This window comes from Sphaeramia orbicularis, chromosome 12, assembly GCF_902148855.1.
Source record: "Sphaeramia orbicularis chromosome 12, fSphaOr1.1, whole genome shotgun sequence".
Classification (NCBI taxonomy): domain Eukaryota; kingdom Metazoa; phylum Chordata; class Actinopteri; order Kurtiformes; family Apogonidae; genus Sphaeramia; species Sphaeramia orbicularis.
In genome coordinates this window covers 78,536,145-78,558,172 of record NC_043968.1, presented here as the reverse complement: position 1 = coordinate 78,558,172, position 22,028 = coordinate 78,536,145, and the positions used below count along the sequence as shown (strand labels likewise).

The 22,028-nt window shown below is 39.0% G+C and overlaps 1 long non-coding RNA gene across 1 annotated transcript; it reads right to left on the bottom strand.

The window, feature by feature from the left end:
• Nucleotides 1–352: 352 nt before the first annotated feature.
• Nucleotides 353–21,190, bottom strand: LOC115429993 (uncharacterized). Its single transcript, XR_003936856.1, has 4 exons — nucleotides 20,990–21,190; nucleotides 12,504–12,513; nucleotides 11,280–11,285; nucleotides 353–363 (listed from the first exon to the last, which is right to left on the bottom strand). It is a non-coding gene; the product is annotated as an uncharacterized LOC115429993 (long non-coding RNA).
• Nucleotides 21,191–22,028: the final 838 nt, after the last annotated feature.

The following is a 22,028-nucleotide window of genomic DNA, read 5'->3' as shown; positions in this document are numbered from 1 at the left end:
AACGCTAGAAGCTAATGCTGCATATATATAGGACTGAAGGGATGTTTGATGTGAGAGCACACAGACATTTTATATTTGGCCTAAATCTTCTATAATATCCCTTCAGTCCTTCCACCATAAACTGTTCTTGTGTCAGTTGTTTGTTTGTTTGGTGTAAACTCAGTGCTGCCCCTGGAGGTCTGGAGTACTTCTGTTCTCTGAGTGGAAATGCAGCGTTAGCTTCTAGCATTTGTTTTAGTTTCTGCTCCACTCTGTTCTTACAGACTATCTCTGTTTTTGCAGTGTTTTCTTCTAGCATTTGTTTTCTTATATGCATTGCATTCTTTTATGTAAGTCGTTTCTGTTTATGAAGTGTGTTTGCACCTGTCGGCCACTGTAATTTTATCTGTCAGAATATGAATGAATAAGTTTAGACCAGAATTACAAACAGGAAATCCAACTGTGTGATTGTTCTTTCTCCATCACAAACACAAATTCACCAACGTGACTCTACTGTCCAAAATCTGTCCCCACTTCACAGACATTATTTCTGGAGCAGAGGATCCATGGATTCACAGACTGACCATGAGTTCAGGTTCCAGATCAGGTCCAGATAAGGGTCCGAGATGGACGACCAAGTCAGAGAACCAAACCAGGTCCAATCCAACCATTAGTCCATAGTTGTGACCAGGGTGCGATTTGTCAAAAAACCAGAGGGGTATGTGTGTTTTGTTTTTTTTTTTTTTTTTTAAATCATGAAAAAACAATCAACAGACCTAATTCTTCTTGAAGTTAACAGTCGGTCTTATTACATGTCAAACAGATGAACATTCATCTTTAATGCAAACTAAAAACACATGAAACATTTAATTTTCTTTAATTTTGGGAGTGGCCTAGTGAAGTTTCAGGACCATAGATCAGAGCCGATCACACCAACAGGATAAAGGATTTATGGTGAACGGGAAACTCAGACTGTAAAACGGAACATAAAGCCTAATCGATTAAGATGCAGTTGAACGTGTGCATTGGTGCCTGCAGCGTACGTCCGCACTAGTGATGAGTGGATTAGCGGGTTACCAGGGGGTCGGGTTGGAGCGGGTCAAAAAAATGTCACTTTCAGACACAGAGATAGAGACACTGATATGAACAGAGATAGGTAAGGTGTATGATGGATTTATGTTCATGGGGACATTCCCGAATTCCAAGACTGCCGACAATTCAGTTCAGGTGAAAGTCCCAGAGTCGTGTGTGTACTGTGTGAGCAGTCTGCTTTATACAGCTGTGGGTCCGCCTCGAGTACGCATGGACGTCTGCGGAGTCACGTACGCCTGACTCTGTGGGGCCTTTAGTGCCAGTAATGTCAGCTATACACTACCAGTCTAAAGTCTGGCCTCACCTTCTCATTTCACTGACATTAGATGGACCACAGATGTCCAACCAGTGCTCAGCATCACTGGGAACTCCTTCAGACTGTTGGAAAACATGTCAGGTGACTACCTCATGAAGCTCATCCAGAGAATGACAAGAATGTGTAAAGCAGTAATAAAAGCAAAATGTGGCTTTTTTGAAGAATCTAAAATATAAAACATGCTTTGAGTTATGTCACACTTTTTTAAACTCCATAATTCCATATGTATTCATTCATAGTTTTGATGACTTCCATGGATCCATGGATCCTCTGCTCCAGAAATTATGTCTGTGATGTGAGAACAGATTTTGGACAGTAGAGTCACGTTGGTGAATTCGTATTCGTGACGGAGAAAGAACAATCACACAGTTGGATTTCCTGTTTGTAATTCTGGTCTAAACGTATTCATTTATATTCTGATCAAATACACGCAATACATTTAATGTACGACTGAACTCATTCAACAGTCTACACACATGTATTTCTGTCCAACTCCAGACTAATATGAACACAGATCTGTATCTGATGGACAGGAACATTTGGACAGGTTCTTAACCACATTCTGAAGATAATCAGGGACTGACAACTCCACATGATGAAGTGTTTCAGGTTCATTTGGTCTCATTCATTCTCCAAACAGCTCTTGCATCAGTACAGAGTCTTTCTTGTCACTTTTGATGTTTGCAGATTGCTCCACCAGAACGGACTCGTACGTCAATCACAATCCACCAGTAGATGGCATAGATCCTGCAGGTAAAGCATGTCATTCAGAAATAATGTTTGTGAAGTGGGGACAGATTTTGGACTGTAGAGTCACGGTGGTGAATTGTTATTCGTGATATTGGAGAAAGAACAATCGTACAGTTGGATTTCCTGTTTGTAATTCTGGTCTAAACGTATTCATTCATATTCTGATCAAATACACACAATACATTTAATGTATGACTGAACTCATTCAACAGTCTACACACATGTATTCTGTCCAACTCCAGACTGAACACAGGTCTGTATCTGATGGACAGGAACATTTGGACAGGTTCTAAACAACATACTGGAGATAATCAGGGACTGACAACTCCACATGATGAAGTGTTTCAGGTTCATTTAGTCTCATTCATTCTGCAAACAGCTCTTGCATCAGTGCAGAGTCTTTCTTGTCACTTTTAATGTTTGCAGATCCCTCCACCAGGACGGAATCATACGTCAATTACAATCCACCGTAGATTGTACAGATCCTGCAGGTTTAACATGTCATTCAGAAACATGTCTTAGATGTTTGTCTATCATCTGTCCTCCCTCTGGTTTATGACACTTGGTTGATGTGGGGGGGTCCAGTCGTAGGTCTGTGCTCCACTAACACCGTGCATGTGCAGTTAAATGTGCATAAGCTGCTGCAGACCTGTGGGGAGTTCAGTGAACTGGTGATCCATCCAGTTAATGTTCATTAAAGCAGAGGTATAAGACAGAGTGGAAGAGCTGAACCAAGTCTGAACCAAACTGAACACGTTCAGGTCATATGTGAGGTGTGTCAGAGCTGTCAGTCTGTCTGTGGGATTTCAAAGAAGGGAAACGTACAGAGGCCCTTCTGATCTGTCCATTAAAACTACACTAACGTCCCTCTAAAAAGGATGAGGTTCTGAGCTGAGACAGAGGAAGGTGTGGAACTAAACTCACAGTTCCTTCAGTCAGAACCTCAGAACCCTTTAATACCAGGGTCTGATGGAGCCTCTGTCTTTTATTTAACCTGTCTAAGGTCTGGACTTTAAAACTACCATGTTCTTATTATTTATGTGTTTTCATGCTTTTACTCTCTTTACTCTTTAAGGAATAGAAGTACTCCCATCTTTTTAAATTAATTTGTTGTATTAATTAATTGTATTTATTCTGTTTATTTTCACCTCGGAGCAGAAGGTTCTATCTATCTATCTATCTATCTATCTATCTATCTATCTATCTATCTATCTATCTATCTATCTATCTATCTATCTATCTATCTATCTATCTATCTATCTATCTATCTATGTCTGTCTGTCTGTCTGTCTGTCTGTCTGTCTGTCTGTTAGTTGTTGTATAGATTTGTTTTTTTTTTTTACTGCTCTACATTCTACAGTAAAGTTTGTGCAGCAGTAAAAACTAAAGTTTGAGTAAAAACTAAAGTTTCAGTAAAAATAAACATCTACACTGACCTCCTCACTAGTGCAGTTGTTTCCCTCATGCCCACACCACCAGTGGGAACAGTTGTTTTCCACACACCCCTGTTATGGATCAACTCCAAAGGATCAACTCTGCACCTGCAGACAAACAGACAGACAGACAGACAGACAGACAGACACACACACACACACACACACACACACGCCAGTTTTACACAGATAAAACAGCTGGGCCTCAAACTGACCCCAGAGGAACACCAGTACGTGTTCAGCACATTGAACAATTATCATCTGGATCATGGGCCGCGGTCTCTTCACCCGGCCCCAGACCGTCGGTGTCTTCTCCTGGGGCCGGCTGCAGTCACTTCTCCTGGCCCTGGTGAACAGACTGCCGGTCTGGGACTGGTGAGCAGACTTGTCTCTTGCCATGGTAGCTCCTTGTAGTTCAGTGTTTCCTGTGGAAGTGACCTCTTCATGTAGCAGTGTGTGTAATCTGGGGGGGTAGCGATCCGTGCCGCTTGTTCTTCACGGAAGTAAAAGTGAAACTTAAGGCTCATTTATCTTTTCCCTATCTCCTGAATCTTTGCAAACTTTCATGTGAGTGGGCAGGGCCTTTGTCCTGGCTTATTATATATTAGACTTATGTAGAATAAGTCTGGTGATGATTTTTTGTATGAAATTTATGGTGTGGTGGCAAGGATTAGTGGAAACGCTAGTAGTGGACGCTCATGCTGGGTCTGGCAACCCCTAGTCTGGGGGGAGGGGGAGAGGATACCATGCTCTACAGTATTTTGAATGTGATTGCAGTACCAGTTTTGGCCACAATCCTACATACGGCACCTTTAATATCTTCAGTGTATTTTTTACATTTCACACATTCCTCCCAGGGGCCGGACTGGACCCTTTGGTGGGTCGGTTTTGGACCCCGGGCCGTATGTTTGACACCTGTGGTCCAGATCCAGTGGTTCCACATGGACCCATGTCCTGTTCAGTAGTGTCTGTGTTTAAACTCAATAACTGATCTGTTTAATACATGTATGAATAGGGCTGAGTAAGTACTGTCGCATGGCACATGGTACAACTGACACAAAGAACATTTATGAGTAAAAATACTGAAATTCCTGCTGTGTGACACAGGGACTGAAAATAACCATCATTTTATTGATTTTATTCAAATGTCCAACATATGCTGTTTTCATCATAAATGGATCCGAAATTAAACATAAGGCTTTAGCTCTGATGATAAACTACAGCTGGGATCCATATTGGATCAAAATGTGGAAATGATCAGTTTGGATGAACACAAATCTGTTGGGACAGGGGGACAGGTGGGAACTGGGACAGGGCGACAGCAGTTTGGACCTTTGTTCAGTATCACAGTAAAAGACTGAGTGGAACTAAAACACTACAAATATGATCCTAAACTTGAAACTTAACCTGTTTAACCCTGACCATATTTTCAGGGGAAAAACGCATAAAAAGACATACCCAAAGTAAATGAAGAATTACTCCACAATAATAAGGTTCATATGGATGTTCTTGGTGTCTATGGACATTTAGAGACCTCACAGAATCTATTCCCATTGTCTAAAATATTGTATCTATTACTCTGCCTGAGTAAACTGGAACAAACTAAAAGAGAAACTAGAATTTTTTATCCTCGCCTGTTTTTTTTCAGCTGGATTGACGATGATATGCATAAATTAATTGTTCGTGTCAGAGATTTTTAATAGCGTATATTTCACCCCACAAAGATTAAAAATCATGTTTGAACATTAAAGTTTGCACTAAAATACACTTTTGATGTACTTGTATTAACATTAGGGTCTAAACTTTGAGCAAAAATTGAAAAAAACATCCATTGTCCTGATTTATTATATTTTTATAGTAGATGAATATTAATATAATTTTTTAGGCCCACAGGCGGGCCGATAGGATTAAAGGGGTTAAAATGAGCCTATTTGATAAATGACAGGATAAACGTTAATTGATGTTCCTTTCGGTTTGATCTGGTCGATCTGTCCTAGAGGATTAGACTTTTACTGGACGCTGCATGAATCATGATTCCAATCATCTTTCTTATCATCTGTTCAAAATCACATTGTTCCTTCATTATTTTAACTCACTGTTAATCCTAAATTCCTCCATTTTCAATTTCCAGTGTGTTCTGATATATTTATGTATATTTCACTGTCGTGTTCTTTCTTTTTGTTTACATTTTTTTCTTTTACATTTTCCACTCTGACATTTTCTTATGACAGGTTGTATTTCTTTCATTTCTATCGTCTATAGTGCTTTATTTTCCTCCCTTTGTGTTGGTTCTGTTTAAAGTTGAGCAGGACGGAAACATGAATTGGTCTTTGGTGGAGAAAAAAAAGATTATCAAGGTGAAAAGAGACTGAGCTACGAGCCGAGTTAAAATAAAGAGAAGGTTAATCAAATGGAAAAACAATACCGTCTTTGTGGAAAATCCACTGTGTGTCATTTTCTAATTAAATCTGTTTGACAAAGACTCAGAAGGTGAAGCAAAGACGGCTTTGAGGAAGACAGACAAAAGAAATGCAAAGTCTGCAAGTATACTGTTTAGTAAAAAAAAAAATGAATCAAAACGTTTAATTCCAAATGTTTCATGATGACCTCAGTGATGGATTCACAAACGAATCGTTCAAAAGAACTGATTCAGTTAAGTGAACCAGTTGAATTGATTCAGCAACACTTTGTTAATATTTAGTTTATTACCACATAAACAAGTCAGAATCACTCATTCAGTCAGAGGTGGAAGTGCTGTGGGATGCACTGTGCATCAGGTCGTCTCCATGGCAACATGTGATAGATAGATAGATAGATAGATAGATAGATAGATAGATAGATAGATAGATAGATAGATAGATAGATAGATAGATAGATAGATAGATAGATAGATAGATAGATAGATAGATAGATAGATAGATAGATAGATAGACTGTACTGTTCAAAGTAACATGGAATTCTTCAGTCATATGGACAGTAAAAGGCACAGTGGAAATATGTTTATGGAAATATGGTTTGAACATCAGGTATTATAGACGGACGAACATACAGACATACAGACACACACACAGTGTAAAGGATTAAACATACAGGGTGGGGAAGCAAAATTTACAATGAACATTTAGTTGTTTTTTCTCAGCAGGCACTACGTCAATTGTTTTGAAACCAAACATATATTGATGTCATAATCATACCTAACACTATTATCCATACCTTTTCAGAAACTTTTGAACATATGAGTAATCAGGAAAGCAAACGTCAAAGAGTGTGTGATTTGCTGAATGCACTCGTCACACCAAAGGAGATTTCAAAAATAGTTGGAGTGTCCATAAAGACTGTTTATAATGGAAAGAAGAGAATGACTATGAGCAAAACTATTACGAGAAAGTCTGGAAGATACTATTAAAGAAGAATGGGAGAAGTTGTCACCTGAATATTTGAGGAACACTTGCGCAAGTTTCAGGAAGCGTGTGAAGGCAGTTATTGAGAAAGAAGGAGGACACATAGAATAAAAACATTTTCTATTATGTCAGTTTTCTTGTGGCAAATAAATTCTCATGACTTTCAATAAACTAATTGGTCATACACTGTCTTTCAATCCCTGCCTCAAAATATTGTGAATTTTGCTTCCCCACCCTGTACATAGTAATTTGGCACCACCAGTTCAGGACCAACACCCGCTGGAACAGGGGTCTGCAACCTTTATTAACAAAAGAGCCATTTTGTCCCCTCTTCCACCAAAAAAATAGTCCGGAGCCACAAAAAATAACAGACCTTATAAACTTTTAAAACTTTTAATCTTTTTTTACATTTTATCTGTTACAACCACTGAATACAACAAACAGAAGTGCAGTGTGGAATGGATTCTGGAGTACGATTACTCTAAAAGTACACCGTAAAAGTAGTTCATAGTATTTGTGCTAATAGTATATGAAGTACTAATACCAAAAATACCAAATTCATGAGGTACTTATTGGAAAAAATAATTTTATTCATCATTGAATTTAGTCTTAAAGCCTATTTCAGACAAAAAAAACCAACACTTTTGGAGCTTGGAAGGGATTTTTGAGTATGATTACTCCAAAAGTACAGAGTAAAAGTAGTTCATAGTATTTGTGCTAATAGTATATGAAGTACTAATACCAAATGTACCAAATTCATGAGGTACTTAATGGAAAAAATAATTTTATTCATCATTGAATTTAGTCTTCAAGCCTATTTCAGACAAAAAACACACTTTTGTAGCTTGGAAGGGAATCTGTTGTAGGATTACCCCAAAAGTACACAGTACTCATACTCATACTGTCGCTCTATGAAAAGTATTTATGGAAATGATTCTCTTCAAAAGTCAACACTGCCTCCACAATTCCCAGTTGTACTGTTCATATTCTGCGTCTGTGTTCACATCTGCAAGCTCACAGAAAACGGACAGAATTACATGAGTAATATACGAAGGACGGACAGAACCCTCCGTCCGTATCCATCTGTGTCTTTAACATAGAGTATAAATGAGCCCTTACTTTTGTTGTCTGGAAGGCATATTCGCTCCATGCAGCTCATCTACCATAACTGTTGAATGAGTAGTGCACAAGAAAAACGCTAGCGACTTCCTTGACCATGCAGAGGAGAATCATGGCTGGTTTGACCGCAGTAAAGGGAGGAGCCACTACAAGGAGGAGGAAGAGACGCATGAGGCTCTGGAGCCGCAGGTTGCCAATCCCTGCGCTAGATGATTTAAAAAATAATAATAATAAATTCTTTAATTGTTGAATCAAATGAATCAATTCGGAATTGATTCACAACAGATGAACAAACCAAAAGAATCGCATTAGTAAAATGAATCCTACTTTCCATCTCTAGACAAAATTTCCTCATTCTTGGTTTGTTTTGACTTCGTGTTCCTCAGACATATTTTATGAAAAACCATCCAAACCTGCCTGAGGCCAGAAAAGGCAGAGGAGCTGCTGTCGATATGAGCCAGAGATGAGAGAGAGAGGAGGAAAAAGAAGAAGGTTCAGGACATAAACAGCATCTCCAAAGGAAAACAGCATTTTAATAAAAGCACTTTTAGTATTTAAACAACTACCAGAGGGTTATTGACGACCACAGATGGTCCTTCTGATCAGTGTCCTCATCTAAACCATCAGAGGATCTGTTACAGTGAATGGAGAAATACTTAAGGAGAGTTTGATAAGATCTGTATCAATATGACATGATGACTGATTATGATAAGAAATAAAATGAAATATGGGTAATATCCTTGTCCGGACAAACCCACATAGTAACAGCCAGAAGAAATCTGTGAAATGTGAAAAGCCATTTATTGTTTTATGACTCAGTGCTAAGAAGAGCGTTATTAAAGTGGTCGTTTAAAAGTCATCACTCAGAAATGAACATAAAAATTCATTTATATGAATATTTATGAAAACTGCCTGTGGTCCAGCATTCAAAACAGTAGAGCTCATCCAACCGTCATTTTATTTATAATATAATAAACGTAGAGAATTAAATACAGGAAAATACCTGATTTTTACTGTAAAAACACAAAATACAGAAAATAATATATAATAAATGGTGATAAATCACTTCAGAAAAGTTAAAAATAGAGGAAAAACTGTTTTGGAATGCCCACAGATGGACAGACAAGACAGATGACAAAATGATTACAATACCCCTTTGGCCAGAAGATGGCCAAAGGGTAAAAACTGTCTGGAAATGGTCACCTGAGGATACTGAGACAGTTCTAAAGCACTGTTTGGAATGAAACACTGAAAACAGAACAGAACTGTAGTGACATTATAGAATGGACAAATGTATAACTGATTACATGAACTTATGCAGTGGAAACATTCTACCTACAAAGGCTGTACGCTGTTTCCCCAAAAACAAGCCCCCGGCTCACCAGGTGTCACAATTCTGAACAGAAGAAATATGCATTTAAAAATGATAATTGAGAAAGACTCAAACAAGTGCAAAAAGAGCTGAAGAGGAGACTGAGGCAAGTAAAGGAGAACTGAAACCACAGTAGATTTAATAGGTTTGTGTGTCTGCTCACTGCAGTTTTACTGCAGTTTTACTCTGTTCTTTATAAACTGCTCATGCATATCACTGTAATGTGGGTTACTGTCTTGCTAAACAATAATTCTTCTCTTGTTGTCCTCTTGGAATCTGAATCAGACTGTGCTCCAGAATTTCCCTATAATTTGCATCTGAGTCTACTGAACCGCTGAACTGGACTAGATCCCCTACTGTAAGAAGACAGAAGAGAAAGAAAACACATGAATAAAATAAAATTAAACACACAGGGCATGAAGATGTTTTAAACAATGTAAAGTAGAAGAGAGAGAGAGAGAGACAGACAGACAGACAGACAGACAGACAGACAGACAGACAGACAGACAGACAGACAGATAGATAGATAGATAGATAGATAGATAGATAGATAGATAGATAGATAGATAGATAGATAGATAGATAGATAGATAGATAGATAGATAGATAGATAGATAGATAGATAGATAGATAGATAGATAGATAGATAGATAGATAGATAGATAGATTTACTTAAGTCTAAATCATACAAAATACCAACTAACTATTGACACTAGTACTATATTGATCAATTTCTTTTTTTTAAAATTGGTGAATCCATCAATCAGGGCAACATGGTGGTTCAGTGGATAACACTGGTGCCTCACAGACAGAAGGTCCTGGGTTTGATTCTAACACCAGTTGAACACCAGTTGGGACCTTTCTGTGTGGAGTTTGCATCAAGGTTATAATAGTTTTGGATTTTTCATTATAGCTTAGTTTCATTTAGTTTTGACTTTTTTTTTTTCTCTAATTCAGTTAGTTTTAATTAGTTTTTAGAGCAGGTTTGCTAGTTTTTATTAGTTTTCATTTTTTTCTAAATGCTTAGTTTTAGTTTTTTTTTTAAATATCTTTTCTCTTCTTCACCATCATATTCAAATAAATCCCGTACAAGACTCTGCTGCTTTCTCCCAACTTTAGTCTCTATGTTTCCAGGTAGAGTGGGGATCAGAAGACGACTGGAAACCACAAGTGAACACAAGTGACGGACCGTTAAATATCATATGGTGCCAGCAGCTAAAATTGCTTGAGGGAAATAAATTAATTTCGTATCAATCCGACATTAACAAAGACAAAAACGAAGGGAATTTTATCCAGAATTTTTCTACGTTTTGTTAGTTTTATAAGCACACAATACAGTTTCAGTTAGTTATCATTTTTTTCTTTCAATTCTCGTTTTTTTTTTTTTAAATTTCAGTTAACAAAAATGTTTTTAGAATTATAGTTTTCGTCCTTTCGTTAGTTTTCATCAACAATATTAACCTTGGTTTGCATGTTCTCTCCGGTACTCTGGCTCCTCCCACCATCCAAACACATGCACTGATAGGTTAACGGGTTAATCTAAATCACCCATAGGTGTGAATGTGATAGTGATTGCTTGTCTCTATATGTTCAGTCCTGTGATGAACTGGTCACATGTCCAGGGTGAACCCCGCCTTCACCCATAGGTAACTGGAACAGGCTCCGCCCCCATGACCCTAGTGAGGATAAGGCAGGTTCAGAAAATGAATAAATCACTATAAGTTGAATTCCTTTGTTAAAGTTGGGCTTCTTCTGAAACTATCCTGTGGATCAAGTACACCCCAGAACATGTTGACATTTCCAAAGGCTTATCAGACGTATTGCTTCAATATCGCCATGAGTGACTGTAGAGCACAGACTGAAGGATGTGAGCAGAAAACAGCTTTATTACTCTGGAGGCAGAACCCACAGAACTGTACAATTGGTCACAGAAATGGTATTGATCCGGCTTTTCAAAGTGCTGTTGTGACTGGACTCATAATGCTCCTTTGGAAATGCTCCCTTTTCTACGACACCACGAACATGGCAGATCCAAACCATTTTTGGATCCAGACTCAACATCAGGAATTTGTAAGAAGACCTTGTAAAAGACAGGAACTGTGTCTATCTTTGGCATTAAAAAAAAAAAAAAAAGAAGTCTAGAGACAATGGCCTTTCTGCAAGATTTTTCTATAAAACTTGTTTTTTCTGGTTTGTGTGGTTACAAACATACTTGGAAGTGCCCGTTCAATGTGAGGGTGACCTTGTCAGGGCAGAACCGGTCCTTTTACAGACCCCCACCTGGGCTGCAGGGTAATGGAATGGGAGATGAGGAGGATGAGCCAGTGCAACCAGCGTCTGCAGACAATGACTGATTGTCTGGGGAATGCTACCTAACATAATGCATTACCGCAACATAATTGACTTTAGAGCAGGACACCATCCCCAGGGGCTAAGAGTTTTAGCCCCAAGGTCACAGTTTGGACACAATCAGTGCAAGTATGAGGAGCTTTACATTAAACTGTCTGATCAGGGGCCAGAAGAACAGAATATACACACAGATCTATTACCTGTGACCTTGAAGGCTGAAAACGGCCTCTATCCACTTTTAAAGCTGCAGTGTTTCATACTGTCGTTGGTGGTGTTGGCTAAAAAAATCTGTAATTACCTTTCAGTATATTGGAATTCAGGTGGTCTGAGAGGGTGGCTGTGGAAAATCTACCCCATGAAGGGAGATAGTTTTCATTTATAAGTGTTTTCCCAGAGGTAGGAGGGCTGCGCGTTCTCATTCAGACTCATTGTACACTGACACCAACACTGGGAACCCCAGGGGGTCACAGTCTGACACATGAGGTGCACCTACAGCAGTGGGTCCAACCTGTTTTTACTCCTGACCATTTTTTAACATCACAGATTTCTGGCAGAGGTGGGAAGTAGCGAAGTATAAGTACTTTGTTACTGTACTTAAGTAGACGTTTTAAGTATCTGTATTTTACTTGAGTATTTATTTTTGTGGCGACTTTTTACTTTTACTCCATACATTTTTGCATAAATATCTATACTTTACACTCCCTACATTTGCTGAATAGGCTCATTACTTTTTCAAACTAAATGATGTGACAGTTGCTCCAGAGAGAAAATCCGTGGAGGAGAGAAGGAGCACAGGCTGTGACCAGGGTCACTGCCAAAGTCCTGCACAGGTCCACTTTTTCCAAACTTTTCCACCCGTACCCACTGAGCTGAGTACCACGACCCAATTCATGATTAAACCCATTGTCTACACCAGGGGTGTCAAACTCATTTTCATTCAGGGGCCACATTAAGCCAAATTTCATCTGAAGTGGGCCGGACCAGTGAAATAATAACATAATAACATATAAATAATGTCAACTCCAAACTTTTTTCTATGTTTTAGAGCAAAAAAAGTAAAATTATGTGATGAAAATGTTTACATTTACCAACTGTCCCTTAAAACAATGTGAATAACATGAACAAACTGAAATTTCTTAAGAAAACTAAGTGCAATTTTAACAATATCATGCCTCAGGTTATCATTTAAACATGTAAATTACAACTTACAGATCACAGTGGATCTACAAATACACAACATATTTAATAACAGGCAGAATATTGTTAAAATTACACTTCAAACATTTCAAAATGTTTATATTTGTTGAGGTTATTCATGTTTTTGTGAAATGTTCATTTGTTTTAGTGTAAATACAGTAAAATGACTTTTGATGATTTTTGAGTATTTATGAGTTATTATAAAAGTATTTTACTGATCGACTCACTTGAGATTAAATTGGTCTGTATGTGGAACCTGAACTAAAATGGTTAATATCTTCAGTGTAATTTTTGCTTTTCACAAATTCATCCCAGGGGCCGAACTGGACCCTTTGGCGGGCTGCATGTTTGACACCTGGGGTCTACACACTAACTCACTTTTAAGGGCTTTATTTTTGGCTGTAACACACATTATCAATCAGTCTCTAATCCGTGCTGCTCAGTCCGTCTGTGGTCGAATGTAAACAGGTGAAGCTCACTTCAAAATAAAACAAACCGTCTGTGGATCAACCACAGTCAAATTAGACGATCATCATCATTAAATGTCCTGACAATTATTTTCATCCATGAATCTTCTTTTATTTTTTCACTTTCTTGCCCACGATACACTTGCATTTCATTTAATTTTACCCGTGCCCGTGAAACTTTAGATTTTTTTTTTACCTGTCCTGGCATATTTTTGTGGGTTACCTGTCGGGTACATTTACTGTGGAATTAAAAAAACGAAACTTTTATTATTTTTGCCTGGTTAAATAAGTATTATTTCATTCATGGCAAAAAAAAATGCATTTTTACTTTTTACTTTTGTACTTTATTACAATTGAGAAGTAGTTTTTTTTTTACTTTTACTTAAGTAAAGGAGTTGAATCAGTACGTCTACTTTCACACAAGTAGCTGTAGTTGTACTTAAGTACAGAATCTGAGTACTTTTGCCACCTCTGATTTCTGGTGACCCCAGACATTCAAAACAGAGACATTTATTTGCTAAAATTTTATTTTTCATCATGTAATAGTTTGATATAATGTGCTGCAAATAAGCATTAATTTTAGAGGACATTTAGTCTATCTAATGTATATAATGCACCTTTTTGGTGTCTTCTTCTCAGTTTCTCTTAGATGTCTTAGTGGGGTCAGGTGGGTGAAGACATCTGTCCATTCTCTGTTCAGTTCTTTTTTCTGTCTGTGACTGTATCTGGGCAGGTTGAAGTGTAGTAACGCATGCAGTCACATGATCAGGTCAATCCAGATATGCCCTCTCAGATATTTTATCCTGCCTTTTATTTGAACTGGATAATAAAGTGTGTGTGTTTTAATTATAATGAACTATATATTGAATGTTTAAAAAATATATCTTATTAGTAATTTTTTTTTAATCAATTACTGTAAATTTTAGACGACCCTATTTGAATTCCAGGCGACCCCACGTGAGGTCACGACCCCAAGTTTGAAAAACACTGACCTAGAGCATCATTCTTTAACTCACATATGTACGCACGTATTTGTTATTTTATCGCCTCACAGGTTTTCCCTGGATCATCTCTGGACCTGCTGCTGTGCTCCTGCCTCTCTCCTCCTTCATCGTCATCACTCACTTATCCATATAGTTATGATAGTGTTTATTATATAGTTCAAAAGATGTTCTAGTTCAGTTATCTGTGCATCAACTGCATCCATGTCTCTCCCCCTACCTCCCCCCTTCTCCCCCTCTCCCCCAGTCTCTCTCTATCTCTATCACTCTCTCTTTTCTCCTCCTTTACTCTCTCTCTTTAACCCCGACTGGTCAGGGCAGACGTCCATCCTCCAGGAGTCTGGGTCTGCTCCAGGCTTCTGCTGTTAAAGGAAGTTTTTCCTTCCACTGTCACCAGTCACTAGGGTTTGCTCCTGGAGGATTCTGTTGGGTTTCTGTAAATTGGCTTAGAGTCTGGTTTTGACCAACTCTATATGTAAAGTGTCATGAGATAACTTTTGTTATGATTTGGCGCTATAGAAATAAAATTTGATTTTGATTTGATTATTTTCATGCATGAACACTGCAGCAAACATCTGTGCAATGCCATGGTTATGGTTTGGTTTAGGCAGAAAAATAACTATAAAATATTCAGGGTTAGGGGTTGGAAAAATAGGGGATGGGCTAAAATAAAAAAAGGAAATAGAGAAAAGGCAAAGATAAGGTTTTTATTTAGATTTTTGCTACTTTCATCACCGTATCATCAATTCCAGTCCTCCAGTCACTCACACTGACTCTATCTTTGCACCCTGTATGTTGAAAAATGATGCTACAACGGTAACCTGGGCGTTGAAAATGGATGTGAAGGGCTCCAAGTGTCAGAATAGGACAGCTGTGATCAGAGCAGCTTTGATTGACAGCTGTAATTACAGTCACTGGTAGATTTCATCCGACTCTACTTCTCTACTCTGTGGGTAAAATGGGTGTGGGTAATTCATGTTGCTATGACAACATGAATGTTTCTAAGGTAAAAACAGAACCTTAGAAACATTTATGTTGTCATAGCAACATGGAACAATGTGATGTTATGTCACATGTTCTTCTGTTCAGTCTTTTACATATTATTTCTCTGAAACCATTAGGGATGGGAATCGATAAGAATTTAACAATTGCATTATCAGTTTTGCTTATCGATCCGATTCCTTATCGATTCTCTTATTGATTCTCAGTGGGTGAAGGAATAAAAGAGTACAAACGGGTGTGTTTACATTAACTGTCTTTTATATTTCCATCTCTGCACAGAAAATATAACATATACAGTATGGACAAATAATAATAACAGATGACGCCGGGTGGTGAGCAGTGAAAGTGAAACTAAAGACGCATCACTAATTCCTCTATTGCCGCACCAATGCCACACCGGTTCGACTCTGCCCGTCTCCCGTTGTTGTGCACCTCATTTCCTTTCCCCTACCTTCGGAAACTTGTATTTGAGGGGGTACAACATTTGTTGCCTGCACCAGAACCAGAACTGGGTCCGGATGACGGCCTGGTGTTCACTCTGTCGCAAGATTCACAAGCACCGCTAAGTAGAGAATCAAATGAATCCCATGCTGTGGACAAATGTTTGAACATATTGGAGATATTCCACCCTTTTGAAGAAATGGAAGCTTTGACAGTGTTCCAGTGGACCTGGTGTCGTCTTTTTAGACCGTTTCTGCCTCAACGCCATGTTGGCTACATTCTGACCAAAACAATGCAGCGTATGTATGAGGTCATCGCGCATGCACAACGAAAGCAGAATCGATAAGCAGAATCGTTAAGCAGGCAGGCAAACGATTCCAAGGAATCGAGCTACTGGGATCCGGTTCTCAAAAAGAACCGGTTCTCAATTCTCATCCCTAGAAACCATAGTATGAGGCAGCAAGTCGTGCACCTGCGATTTACACATTTTCCAAAAGCACGGCCAATAAAATGGCGCACGTCTTGCTCAAAGCCATGATAATTATAAATATATCGTTCTCTTATCTTGTCATGGCCTAATTCTGCTTAAATCCATCTATTTTAGTTCAAATGCAGTGACTCCTCCGTTAACTCTAGAGGGTCTGCAGATGCGTCAGTGCGTCCTGATGACGTGTGATTTCAGATGACGTGTCAGCAGACAGAGCCTCGCTGAAGCTCCGTTTGAATGTGTGTGTTTATTGCAGATGTCAAACTAATGCTGTTCAGTCTATGATGTTAAAGCACAGTTCAAACGATCCAAACTGAATGTTTGGGCCATAGTGTCATTCTGTGTGGTGTGTGTTCGCTGCAGGTACACATGGAAAAAACACGCTACGAAGGGATTTTACTGCGAACAGGAAGAAAACAAATGACCGTGTTTCTATTGGTTTAAAAGTGCGTCACATGGACCAATCACAGACGTCCATACTGTGGCATGTGTAATCTAGTATAGAACGAAAGCAGTGGGAGTAACTAACGGAAAAACAGACAGTAATAGAATGACTGAAAGATTTCACAGATTTGTGCATATTTAGTGTTTTTTTGAGTGTGTAATTAGTGTGTGGACACCATTGGTGGTTCCATGAAGGTCAGAAGATAATTAAACTGATCCAGGTGATAGTCTAAGGGTGTAGACAGTTGCAGTGATGTACCAACTCCAGGGGGTTTAGATGACCATGTGCAGAGCAGATGTAGGTCAGACAGGTACAGGCAGATGTTGATGGAAACTGTCACCAAAAGGCAAACACACAAAGCCATCACCTGAAAATAAAAGTTACCGTTCACAAAGAAACAGGTGAGGTTCACTGGATAGAATGAATGAGCATAAACGACAGAAAAGAAAATATAGTGGATCAAATTCTAAACTTATTTTCCGTGTTAAAATAGAACATTTAACAAACTAAAATGCACACTACAAGCGTCGTTTTTCCACCCGCTGGAATATTACACACCCTGGGTTTCTTTCTACACACCCTGTTCCTCCGTTTCTGCCTAATATGCTGTCTGAAACTAAGCACTGTTAACAGAAGTGTTTAGATCAGGGGTGTCAAACTCATTTTAGTTCAGAGGTCACATTCACCCCAGTATGATCTCAAGTGGGCCGGACCAGTAGAATAACAGTGAAAAAAGTAAAATGACATTATGATAATGTTTACATCAACAAGGTTTCCTTACAAATCTGAATAACATGAACAACTTGAAATGTCTTTGTGCAATTTCAACAATATTCTGCCTCAGTTTATCATTTACACACGTGTATTACAACTTACATTACCCTTAGAAATACACAAAACATATAGTACCAGGTAAAATATTGGTAAAATTGCATTTACTTCTCTTAAGTCAGGTTGTTCATATTTGTTCAGGTTATTCACATTTTTTGTAAAAGGATAGTTTGTAAATGTAAACATTGTCATATAATTTTACTTTTTTACATTAAAACAAAGAGAAAATCTGCAGTTGTCATTATTTATAAGTTATTATGATTAGGGATGGGGATCGAGAACTGGTTCTTTTTGAGAACCAGATCCCAGCAGCTGAATTCCTTGGAATTGTTTGCCTGCCTGCTTAATGATTCTGCTTATCGATTCCGCCTTCGTTGCGTATGCGCGATGACGTCACGTGTACGCTGCATTGTTTTGATCAGAACGTAGCCAACATGGCGTTGAGGCAGAAACGGTCTAAAAAGACGACACCAGGGCCAGTTGGAACACTTGCAAAACTTCCATTTCCTCAAAAGGGTGGAATCGCTCCAATATGTTCAAATATTTGTCCACAGCATGTGATTCATTTACAGGAATATCACGTATTTGATACACTACTTGGCGGCACTTGTGAATGTAGCGGCAGAGTGAACACCAGGCCGTCATCTGGGCCCAGTTCCGGTGCGGGCAACAAACATCGTACCCCCTCAAATACAAGTTTCCGATGGTAGGGGAAAGGACACACAAACATACTGTATATGTTATATTTTCTGTGCAGATGGAAATATAAAAGACAGTTAATGCAAACACGCCCATTTGTACTCTTTTATTCCCTCACCCAATGAGAATCGATAAGAGAATCGAGAAGGAATCGGATCGATAAGCAAAATTGATAATGGAATCGGAATCGTTAAATTCTTAGCGATTCCTATACCTAATTATGATTTTATTTTACTGATCTGACCCAATTGAGATCTAACTGGTCTGTATGTGGAACCTGAATTAAAATGATTTTTCACCATTGATTGTTAATATCTTCAGTGTAATTTTTGCATTTCAGTAATTCATCCTACAGGCCGGATTTGGCCCCCGGGCCACATGTTTGACACCTGTGGTTTAGATGTGTGTACTCAGACAGCCTGTTAAAATATAGAATGAATCCATACATTTTCCCTCCTACAGTTATTCCATTAGGGAATGTGAGGAAGCCTCTTCTGTCATTTATTCCCTGACACAGTCTGGCTTCAGTCTGTGTCCAAATGGCAGCGTATTTGGTGTCATCACCCATCAAGCATGTGTCAGTCTGCTGTGCCTCTCATCCTGATTGATGGTCACCCCCTGGTGGATAGTGAACAGCAGCCATCCGACCACCGTGTCACTTTCAGTGGTTAATGACCCGCTTGAAGGCTTCCACCACTGAAAGGAGAGCACAAGTTTGCTGCATGTCTGCACAGTCACGACCACTGCACGGGGTGGGGGTGGGGGGGGCGGCACACACATGCAGTCCATGCAAATCAGGGGGAACCTTATTATGATGAATGTACCGCGTTCTGCAGTACACAGATGTATGTGTGCATCCACAAAGAACCGATATCATTCATAATTGATATCTGCAGAAAATGATATTCTTACAAAATGTGCTGGAGGAAGATGAGTGATATCTTTGCATTTTATCCTGGGATTAGGTAGGAGCAAAACAATTCCGGTGTGATTCATGCATTTGCTGTTTGTTAAGTGAAAGCCTTTGAGCTGTGGATCTGTATTCAGGACAGGTGATGCATTTCCACCTGCTGAGGCTGATTAACTGCTGTTAATGTTTCATTGGCAGATGCACTGGCTTATGAAGACATATTCCAAACCAAGCCACTCAAATCCAATAAAACATCCTGTTGGTAAAATGTTTATTGATTATTTCATGCAAGGTTTTGCTATTGTGTGGGACAAAGACATTCTGATTTAAGCACAAACACATTATTAAAGAAGAGTGTTTTTTTTTACGCTCAGCTGTTTTAGTCTGTGACACTATAACAGTAGAAACAAAGGCTACAGGTTTCAGCAGAAAAACGGCCCAAAGAACTCTGTAATCTGTCGTCTGTGAAATGAGCTGAAGTCTTTAATCCCCAAGGGTGAGATCTGTGTGTGTCCTGGAGATATTCGGTCTCACTGGACATTGGATTTACAAAAAAGACGTGGTAATACTTTAGATTACAGCTCCCAACATGATTAGAGACACTTCTACTCCAAAGTCATGGCTTTGTGCTGCTGGGTCAGGAGGCCTTGATTCAGTGGGAGGGAAACCCTGTAGGGTGAACTGGAACTGGGTATGAGTGTAAGCAGTGCACGGGGGGGTGGGGGGCATCCCCCCCTGAAATATAAACAGTGTAAACCCCCCCCCCCCCCCCCCCCAAACTCTGTGGGTCAGAGGACACGCCCACATGCAATGACACAACAGGATTTATGATTTTATTATTATTATTCTTTGACTGACATCAGTAAGCGTCATACCAGCGTGTGCAGGTGCAGTTTCAGCCCCATGGTCCAGAGACCAGGAGGACAAAGATCAACTAAGTAACTAAGTAAATAACTCACTCATTCACTCACTCACTCAATGACTTGCACTTGTTTTTCATAGTTTGACTTGTCCGGTAAATTCTTGTTTGTTGTAACTGTGGGTTGTATTACATTCTGCCTCTTGGCCACAACTCCCTTGAAAAATAGGTTCTTAATGTCAATGGGATCTTTTTTCCTGGTTAAGTAAAGGTTAAATAAATAATAAAAACTAGAAAAGCACTCGGAGAGCGCAGACCTCCACCAAGGCAGATCAGTGCCCCCCCCCCAATCACCACCAAAATTTAACAATTTGTTCCTTGTGCCAGTATCAACATTTCCTGAAATTTTCATCCAAATCCGTCCATAACTTCTTGAGTTATCTTGCTCACGGACAGACAGACAGACAAACCAATGCCGGCAAAAACATAACCTCCTTGGTGGAGGTAATAAAAAAAACAAAAAAAGATCTGAGGGACTTCAGGTTTTAACAAAGTCCCAGAATAAGGTTCCAGGTCAGTCCAGAGTCCAGAACCTCAGTCAGTCCTTTTATTAACCCACCACAGTCAAAGCCAAAGGGAGAACCTCCTGATAGAACACAGCTAACGTTTACACTTGGAGCTTACAATATCTGTCTGGTTAACTAATGTTAGCTAGCTAATAACTTCATTAGCATTGATGTAACATTAGCTTAGCCTTGACATTTAGGGGCCGTTTACACATAGTTGGTTATCTGGAAAAACAGAGTTTTCATTGCGTTTGTGTCCATCGTTTATGTGACAATGATAGCCCTGCCCACCGAAAACGAAGGCTTCTGAAAACTGGACAAAGTGGAGATTTGGGGAAATCTCTGTTTTCCTGTTGGGGTGTATTCAGGTAAAACAGACTGAGGGGCGGGGCCCAGGGCTCTTGGATAACAGTATTCTACGGCTCTGGGTGGTCATGATGAGATGGAAAGATCATTGGTCTTTTGTCTGGCATTCTGCATTGTGTGACAGTGGATGGACACACTGGGTTTATGTTCAGTTAATGACAGACTGGACTGAAAAAGACACTGTTTATTCAATCTGATCTGTTTCTGAATTAATTTACTCTGAGCTTTAATGAACATCTACATGATCAAGGGAATAAATACCTAATTTACGCTGAAAAAAATGTTAATACAGAGGATAACATTAGAATAAATGGTGATAAATCACTTCAGAAAGGTTAAATACAGAGACAAAATCATTTTTGAACTGACACCACAGTACCACTGGTCTTTATAGGTTAAGGTCCAAATCTTGCATAGTTCCCCTTTAAATACATATATATATATATATATATATATATATATATATATATATATATATATATATATATATATATATATATACATATATATATACACATATTAGATGTGGTTGTAAATCAGTGAAAAACAAAGTAATAACGTCTCTGGGGATGTTTCCTAGACACTGTGCTTCCCCTCAGGCGATGCTATTGATTGAACCTGGCTGTCCCAGTGGAGCTGTTTGGCTCTTGTCAGGATGTTTGTGTGTCTGCAGCTCTGCCAGGGTCCATGTTTTTCTGATTGTGGGATTAAATGAGCAGAGTGATGGGAGCAGCCCACAGATAGCATCAACACTCCTGTTCTCTACAAAACATGATGGCAGCTCTGTCATTTCATGTTGGATCCACAGTTCCTTCACACCTGACCACTCAGTAGTTCTACACCAACACATGGATCTGATTAACATCTGGATTGAACAGAACCAGTACATGTGTATAAATATGCTACAATGCAATAAGCCTCCAGAGCCACTGTCCTGCATGTTTTA